Here is a 9,491-nt window from a genome sequence, read left to right as displayed (position 1 = left end):
AGATGGTCAGATTGTCAAGCCTAGAGAAAAACAAGGCTGCCCTTTTGGTTTCTGATGCTATATCACATTGGTGATTTGACAAAGCATTTTAATTAAATTCATGTTGAGGATCTTTTCTCTGCCAAGATTTGGGAACCTAATGAACTTTGGAAAAGTTAATTTCATATAAGGGAGAAACAATGGGTGTGCTAGGGTCACACAGAGGTTACGTTCTGAAATGGGGAATATAATTATCTTGTTGCTTCTAATTCAATACACTCTGTTTAATTTCCCAGGTTCTTCAAATTAATATATGTGAATTACATATTATACTTTAATAAATAAATTCAAAGTTACTGAAGAACCCAATTATTCTAAATCACTGCCATAATTACCTCATGATCTAAAGATTTTTAAAATGTACTTTTTTCATTCTGCATTTATGCATTTAAGTAAAATATGTGGAGAACTTTGATAATGAAAGATAACATATATATCCAAATATGTTATTATTTGGACCTTGCTTTGTGTTAAAAGTCTTGATTGGTTATCAAAACTAATAGTAATGGCCTGTTGGAAGAAGGACACCGTCATCCAGTGTCTATTATATTAATGTAATGAAGCGGGTGGGGTGCAGCTGCGTGGCTGCCCAGATGTGGTGGGAGACCAGGAGCTGGTTCTGGCTAGTTCACCTTAACCAGTTGCATGTGGGGAGTCTCCCTTCCGTGCTACGGCTACCTGCCCAGGTATGTAGGATCACCCTCTACCCTCATGTTAAGGGCAGTGTATTAGCTAGGGGTCTCTAGAAAAACAGAATCAGCAGGAGACATGTAAAGAGAAAATTTATAAAAGTGTCTCATGTCACCATGAGGATGTAAGAGCCCAAGATTGGTAGGGCAGGCCACAGCTGGCAGCTCCAACTCTCAGGAGAGGCTGGCTGGGGCAGGAAGAGTGATTGTCTCTTCCGAGTCCTCTTTAAAATATTCCCAGTGATTAGATTAAGCATCACTCATTGCAGAAGACACTCCCCTTAGCTGACTGCAAATGCTGATCGTGCACTGATTTGGTACTTGTGCCTGGGCTGGCTGGAGGCTCTTGTCCTCACTCTGTTCCTTTCCAGCTGACTTCCCCCATCTACTAGCCTATGATGTCTTTCACCCAGTCTAGGGGCAGGAAAAGATTGCTCTGCAAGTTTCCCTCTGAGTTGCCACCATATGATGCTTAGAATTCGCGAAGTTGCCATCTTTGTTTTCTCTGCCTACTTCCCTCAAAGCATTAGGAACAGAGCTTTAAATTTTGGGGTTAAAGACAAAAAGCCTTAGAGATCAAATGAGCATGGTCTTGTAGTAGGGAAGCATGCTGATGATTATTTTGAAATTTTATCCCCTACATTAAATTAATATTGATATCTGTACCATATTTTACATCCTGCAACTGTATTTCTCTGAGGGTTATCTCCACTGTAAGAGAAAAATCATTATTTTATGAAATACCAACATTAATGATATCTCACAACAAATAAGTGATTTGTATCATTTATTTAACAAAATATCAACGTAAACTAATTACTTTGTTTAATATAGTGGGTACTGGGGATATGGTTGTAAGTAAGATAAAAATATTTCATGCCATCACTGAATTATCATTTTTGCTCTTTCCTATGCCATAGATCTACACCCAACACAGAGACATTAATCACATGAGAGAAAAGTAATTTCTACTTCAGACTTCATCACAGTTACAATTTTTAGTCACTGAATTTATAACAAATGTTTATGTTATTACCTAAAAGAGAATAAGCTACTGATATGTAGGTGGACAGCTTTCCATTACTTTAGATGGAATATCTCCTCCAAAGGAGTAACAGCTGTCTTAAAATGATGACATCACTTGGAGCATGTCTTAGTTTCCTAGGGCTGCTGAAACATAGTGCCACATCCTGGGTGCCTTAAAACAATAAAAATTTATTGTCTCATGGTTTTGGAGCCTGGAAGTTCGAATCAAGGTGTCGGCACCTAAAGTCTGTGGGGTTTTGGTAGTGGCTTCTTGGCAACCCATGGAACTTTCTACTGGCTCCTGAGGAAAAAGAATCAGAGATCATCACTCTTTAGTTTTGTTTTAGTTTGCTAATGCTGCTGGAATGCAGCATACCAGAAATGGAATGACTTTTAAGAGGGGAATTTAGGTTGCATGTTTATAGTTCTAAGGCCATAAAAAATGTCGAAACTAAAGGCATCCAGATAAAGATACCTTGACTCAAGAAAGGATCGATAAAGTTTGGGGTTCTTCTGTCAGCTAGGTAGGCACATGTCAACATCTGCTAGCTTTCTTTCCCGGCTTCTCCTTTCACAGTGGCTTCTCCAGGGTGTTTTCCTTCTGCATCTCCAAAGGTCTCTGGCTGTGTGGGCTCTGAAGCTTTTTTCAAAATGGTTCACTCCAGTAAGCAACCCACCTTGAATGGACACATTTCCATAGAAACCACCTAATTGGAAGGCCCCACCCACAACTGAATGGGTCATCTCTCCATGGAAATAACTTAGTCAAAACAATCCCACCCAATAATATTGAATGAGGATTAAAGAACATGGCTTTTCTGGGTATACAACACCCAGAAAAATGGCACAATTTTACTTTCATATATATTCCTGCAATTGATTGGCTGATTTTCAGAAGGAGAGACTCTTATTGGTGCAGCCAGGCATCCTGGGCCATGTTTGTGTAGGGCTGTCTGCCTAGCTACCTCAGAGGTGGTTGGCCATCGTAGGTCTTTCTGCCCTTAGGTGATCCAATCCAGGCACAGGAGGGTGGGCCTGCGGAGTGGGAGGGCTGTCATAGGTGGAGAGTCTAACTACTCTGCCCAGGGAATAACTCAGGACGTCTCCGTGAGGCAGTTTCCTTTAATGGAGACATAATGTCGATGTTTTATATTGTATAATTAATGCAATCTGGGTGAAAATAAAAAGGTGAAGCAGTTATTTCAATTTACACTCATGCATTTGCTTTGTTTGTGAGAGTCAAAATATCTGAGGATGTGGACGAACACAACAGGCTGACATTAAATAATTCCCATTGTATTAATACTTTTTAGTTATGCACAGTCTTTGTTTGCAGCTCCCCTCCCCCCATATACTGCCAGTGCTCAGAGATTCGAATGATAGTGTCATACCTACAGGTGAAATACCAAGGCATCAAAGAATCTATGTTATTGTGCTCCCCTCTAGTGGATAACTCCTGCCTTTACGGTTGCTCCTACCGTTTGCAGAAGGCAAGCTTTTGCACTAATTCAAAATTTTAAGGGAAACTCTTTGCTTCAGTTTCTTTTACAGAGTGCATTGACTAATAATTATCATATCATAATATATTTCTATTTCTTATTATGGAAAAACCACAAACTATAAAAATCAAACTAGTAGAAGAGCCTGAGGTGGAAATTATGGACGGTGAGTACTTTGAACTTTAGCTTTTAGACAACAAGGAGCTTCAGGATATTGCTAGAATTCTGTAATATTAGGACTAGAATGAAGCTTAAATACAATAGAATCTAATCCTTTCATTTTACAATACAGAAAATAGGCTCCAAGATTTCATTATCTTGACCTAGGTGCTGCAGATAAATTACAGTAGAACTAAGCCTAGAATCCAAGTTTCCTGATTCATAGGCAGGGAATCTTTTCTTTTACATAGTCCATTCATTACAGTAACATTTACTCAACCCGGCCCAAGGTCCAGGTTGTGATCATGAAAAAAATGTGACACGTCAAAAAAGAAAATTAAACTAATAGTTGTTTAAAGGAAGGAGAGGACAAACATTATTTCTCTTTTAGGAAGATAATACAATTTAATAATATATCTTTTATTTATTCAGATAACTCTCTCTTGGCAAGGCAGGAGATTTGAATGGCTGAGTAGTGGTTCTCTTCTCTGGCTTTGCATCCGTATCATTTTTTTTTTGATAACCTTTATGAATCAAGGAGGATTGCTGTATGTAGGGCATATAGAATCTGCAGAAAGGTGGTTACTTTTGTTTTGTCTTGTCTGTACGTAGTAGAGGATGCATGAAAGCTGACTCTTCAATTCTGTCTTTACTGTGTTCTATACCGGGCCCTTTACTGGTACTCTATCACTTCTTTTGACTGCCTAATTTGTGCCAGAAACTGTGCCACATACTTGCCAACAATATTTCATTTTTAATTTTGCATATTTTGGAAGCCAAGGCTCAGAGGATGACTTTTCATCTAGTAAGTAGCAGAACTACAAATCAAACCCAGATTTGATTTGTTTGATTCTGAAACCCTAGATCACTCCACTAAATTGTGATGGTAATTGCAGTTCTTACCGGCTGCTTCCCGGCTATTGAAATCTCTCTCTCTTTCCTTCTCCCAATCCACCAGCCTGTCTTGTAAGATCCTGAAAAGCCAATTGATATTTACCAAGCATGGCTTACTTTAATCACAACAGTTAAAGACATGCTGTCTGGCCAGTCTTTCTAACGTGGGATTCTGTGGGTCCAGTCCTCTTACTGACATCTCTAATACATCTGCCACCATTGACCACACCTGTCTTGTAAAGCAATTCCCTTGCTTTGGGGATACCAGTTTCTACTCGTTGTCGTTCTTCCTATCTAACGCTTACTCCCTGTCTCCTCAAGTGTATCCTTTCCTCCATATGCCCTTTAGTGATATTGATGTGCCCCAAATTGTCAGTCAATTTACCTCACTTTAAGTGCTTTTTCCATTGGCAATCTACCATCATTTCTTTTTTGTTTCCCTTCTTTCATTTTCTTTTTTTTGCTACAACTGATATTTTAGATCTCCCAAATTGTACTTTCTTTATTTTTTGTCCTGAACTTTCCCCTGAGCTTCTGATCCTTATCTCTAAATATCTTCTTCATATTGCCATATGAATGTTTGACAAATACATCAAACCAAACAAAAATACCTCTGAACTTACAAATGTGTATTTATTGAATGTTCCTATTCAAACCTCATCATTGCCTGATTCAGAAATGCTGCCATCTTCCCAGTCACCAAAGCCAGACAGCTGGGAATCAGTCTCGACTTTTCCTCTACGCCTTTTCCCATATGCAACAATTATCAAGTTCTGTTTACTACGTAAATAACCACAGACTCCTTTCCCTTCTCTATTTTTTCTCTCTTTATATACTCCATTACTGTAGTTCAGAGCCACTCCCTGGCTTGCTTGCATTAGCCTTCTAACCCATCTCTCTGCCTCTAGTATTGACCTACTTAAGTCTATTCTTCATACTACAGCAGTTTGAAGGATCTAAAATTCCAATAGGGCCCATCACAAAGGAGAAACTTTAACCTCTAAAACAAGGTGCGTATGGTCCTCCAACCCAGTCTGAAGCCTTTCCTTTCAGCCTTCTCTCCAATCACTTTTACATTGTATTTCACATTCCAGGTTTGCTACTTTGTGTATAGTTCCCTGCTCAATTCTGTTTCAGTTACTAATGCTCTCCATAGCTCACAGCCCCTTCCAATCCTCAGCCCTCACTCTCGTTCAGCAGGAATAACACCCCCTGCTACTCAGTTCGTGAAGACTCAGCTGAGGTGTCATTCCCTCCAAGAAGATTTTCTAATAGCATATTAGGCTAAATGTTTTTTCCTGTGCAAACACAAAATCTTGAAAATTCCTCTATCATAGGCTCTAATCACTTTGAAGTTACATGTCTCTCTTCCTCATTTTGGTCTTCAAAGAGCATTCCAGGGCTTGGCCCAATGCTTTAAGGGTCCTAATAGTCTTAAACTGAATTATTAAAGATATACTGTGCTACTATTTATTGTTACAGCTACATTAATAATCACTATAAGTCACTGCCATCTTCAAAAGTAGAGTAAAACCCTGTTATCAATATCAGTGTTATACTAAGGACTCATTTAAAGGAAACACTCCATCAGGTCCAACTCCCTTATTAAAATATGGATTCTAATTTTTCTCTGCGTATCCCTTCCCCATTATGAAGGATTTCAACTTCATTCTTTTCAATGTTTTTCCTCCTTTTCATTGTTTATCTGATAGAGAACTAGAGAAGGCATTAAAATAAGCAGGGTGATGTTGCAGGAGCCCAGATGGCTTACTGCCAGCCAGTCGGAGCTCCGATCTGGACTGCCCCTATCTTTATATCAGGAACACATGTTTTCAAACAAATGTTCTGATGGAAGAACTCATATCCTGGACCCGGTTTCTACTCACTAACCCAATAATTGTACTCTCTAGTTTATTATTTCTACTATGATCTTTGTGCATGTATATTGGCCAGGAAATGTCATTGTGTTATGCAGAAGTAGTGCCTCATGGGCTAGCTTTTGGAATTTTGCAGGTTTTCTCTTTGTGGAAATGGTGCTTTTAAAATTCATTGACAATTCAGTGCTAAACTCAACACATACCTTCTTACAACTGAGAGCTGTATTTATTATTCCTGGTTTTTGTGAGTTGAGTATGTGTTATTTTGCTACATCTGTGTCAGGGATTAAAATCCATGTTTTAAACATCTGCTGATGGGGGTGCCAGGGTAGTTCAGTGGTAGAATTCTCACCTACCATGCGGGAGACCCATGTTCGATTCCTGGCCCATGTACTTCCCAAACAAACAAACAAAAAACCAAAACAAACAAAAATTCAACAAATGGTGTTGCAATAAGGGGATGCTCATATGGAAAAAGAATGAAATGTGATCCCTGTCATACAGCAGACAAAAATAAATGTCTACTGCAAGATTGTATTCATGTGCCAAACATTTCTGTGAGAAGTAAAAAATGTATTAATATATATATTAACATACATATGTCTACAGAATGTACTATAAATATTATAAATGTTATTAATAACATTCATGAATATGTCATTGAATATGTATTTCTTTATTTATTCTGGACATAAACCCTCTAGTTGAATGGTAAGGCTTAATTAGACCAATTACTGAGGCTGTAATCATATATTTGTGAATGGACTCCATGTAACTTTTATAACAGTGAAAAGAAAAAGTTCTCCATATCAGAATGCTTACATTTAAATAAAATTACTGAGCAGTAATAATCCTTTAATAATTAAGTAATTATGGGACATGATTTCAGCTGTGGTGAATCAATTTCTACTTTGTGGGCTTCTCCACTGTCAGGCATTTGTTTGCTTTTAGATAGGATGGATATTATCACTGTCTGGGAAGCATTAAAAGTACTGAGGCTGAGGATTCTCTCTGAGACTCTTACTCATTGATTTTGGTGGAGCGCTCAGTAACATTTTTTTTTTTTTTTTTGCATGGGCAGGCACTGGGAATCAAACTCGGGTCTCTGGCATGGCAGGCAAGAGTTCTGCCACTGAGCCACCGATGCACTGCCCTCAGTAATTTTTATAAGATACTAATTAGTATTTTTATAAAGCTCCTCAGTGAGTGGATTCTAATATCCATCCAGGGTTGAGAACCACTGCTTCAAATCTTCCTGCGGTAATAGCCAGTGTACAGGAACCCAGGCCTTCCGCAGTAATCTACTGTGAGACAGGATATACCCACAAGAATCATGCCTCATCATCTCAGTTTTCTTTTTAAAACCCACCATTTCTTGTTGCCTTTCTGGTTAGAGACTTTTGGTTTCTTTTTCCCTGACTCTTGCTGTGTGAAGTTCACACTCAAAGAGAATGATCCTGGATCTTGATAGTTCTACCCCTTTATTCATTCACTAACATTTATCAGTCATCATAGATTTTCAGAGCCTTGGGGTATAAAGAGAAGTGATGATACAGTGGTTCCGGTGGAAAAATTCACTACTGGATCGTATGACTACACTCTCTCTAGTAAGCACATTTTTGCCCTTACCTATCATTCATTTATTCATTTACCCCCCAACTGTTCCTTTATTCAAGAAATAATTAGTTATTGTTTACTGCATGTCCGGCAATGTTATAGGTGCTAGGGTATATAAGTGAATGAAACAGACAAAAATCCATGCCCTTGAGGACCTTACATTCAAAGGGGTGTTAAGATGGGACATGGAAATATGCTGTCAAGATCCTTTCCAGGGAAGATTTCTTTTTTTTTGTTCTTACCCCTCCCTCTCATTGACCATTAATATTTCAATCTACTCAATTTATTTTAACCTTTGTTCCCCTATTATTTGTTTATTTTTGCTCATATTTTTTACTCATCTGTCCATACCATAGATAAAAGGATCCAGGGAAGATTTCTTGGCTCTGATGGTAGTAATGTCAGTAGACATCCTTCAGAAATCTACCCTTTCAGGTATTGCCTCAACCATAGAGAGTCACATGCTTATGGTCACTACCCTTCCCGGGACACCACACATCCAGTGACAGAGGCAGAAGAATAAAGGTTCAGTTACTACAGCCCAAAACAGGACAACTCCAATGCCATTCTAGCTCCAGAACTTCTAAGAGTTTCTGAAGGCATTTGGGCCTTTAGTAAACATACGCATTTTACAAACTAAACTTCATTTTAGTGTCTGATTCTGAAGACCCCAACCTACAGTAGTTGGTTCCAGGAATGATCTGAAAAAGCAGGAGATAAATGAGATTCTTGAGTTGGATCTTCAACGTTCCACTTGGCACCAAGGACCTCATCACTGGCAGTGGGACATGGTGTCCTCAAGGCAGCACAAGTTGGTAATACACTTGGGAAAATGTACCAGTGGTGAGATACCGGTAGAAGGAAATGGGCTAGTTGGTGTGATGTATCCGGCACTTGAAAAGTATGGGGAGAATTTTAGTTATCAGGATAATGGGGTGGAGCTCTTGCTAAGCTCAACTGACATGCTAGAAAAAGATGATAAAAGGCCAAGAGTGATGATCAAACAACTGAAGGTCAAATGGAAGCCTCTGAAACTGCCTTTATCCCTGTACCTTTCCCTGGTCAAAAAACATCACATCTGAGAATAATGACAGAAATTATTGCTATTCTTAAAGATCAAAAGCTAACCAACAAAATTTACTGGAAAAATAGAAATGTTCTGTGTCTCCTCTGTCCAATACAGTAGTCTCTAGCCACATGTAGCTATTGAGCCCTTGATATATAGCTAGTGTAACTGAGAAACTGAATTTAAATTAATTTTGAAGTAATTTAAGTTTAAATATAAGTAGTCTCATGTAGTTAGTGACTACTGTTATTGGACAGTGCAGGTCTAAGGATGCAGAAGTGGTGATCTCTATATTTCCATTTATTCACTATCAGAATTGTTTCTGATGTCCCTCATCAGAAACAATCTTGTTAGTGTCTGTATTAGTTTCCTTTTGCTGCTACGACAAAGTACCAGAACCTTAAAATTTATAATCTTATAGTTCTGGAAGTTAGAAGTCCTAAATGGGTCTTGTAGGGCTAACCTCAATGTGTCAGCAGGGCTGCAGTCCCTTCTGGAGAATCTAGTGGAAAATCTGTTTCCTTGTCTTTTTCAGCTTCTACAGACCATCTGCATTCCTTGACCATGGCCCACAGTTGAAAGTTAGAAATGACGCTCTGACCTGTCTGTCTTCCTCTTTCTCTTA

This window comes from Tamandua tetradactyla, chromosome 5 (assembly GCF_023851605.1).
Source record: "Tamandua tetradactyla isolate mTamTet1 chromosome 5, mTamTet1.pri, whole genome shotgun sequence".
NCBI classification, from domain to species: Eukaryota; Metazoa; Chordata; class Mammalia; order Pilosa; family Myrmecophagidae; genus Tamandua; species Tamandua tetradactyla.
This window is presented reverse-complemented; position numbering follows the sequence as displayed.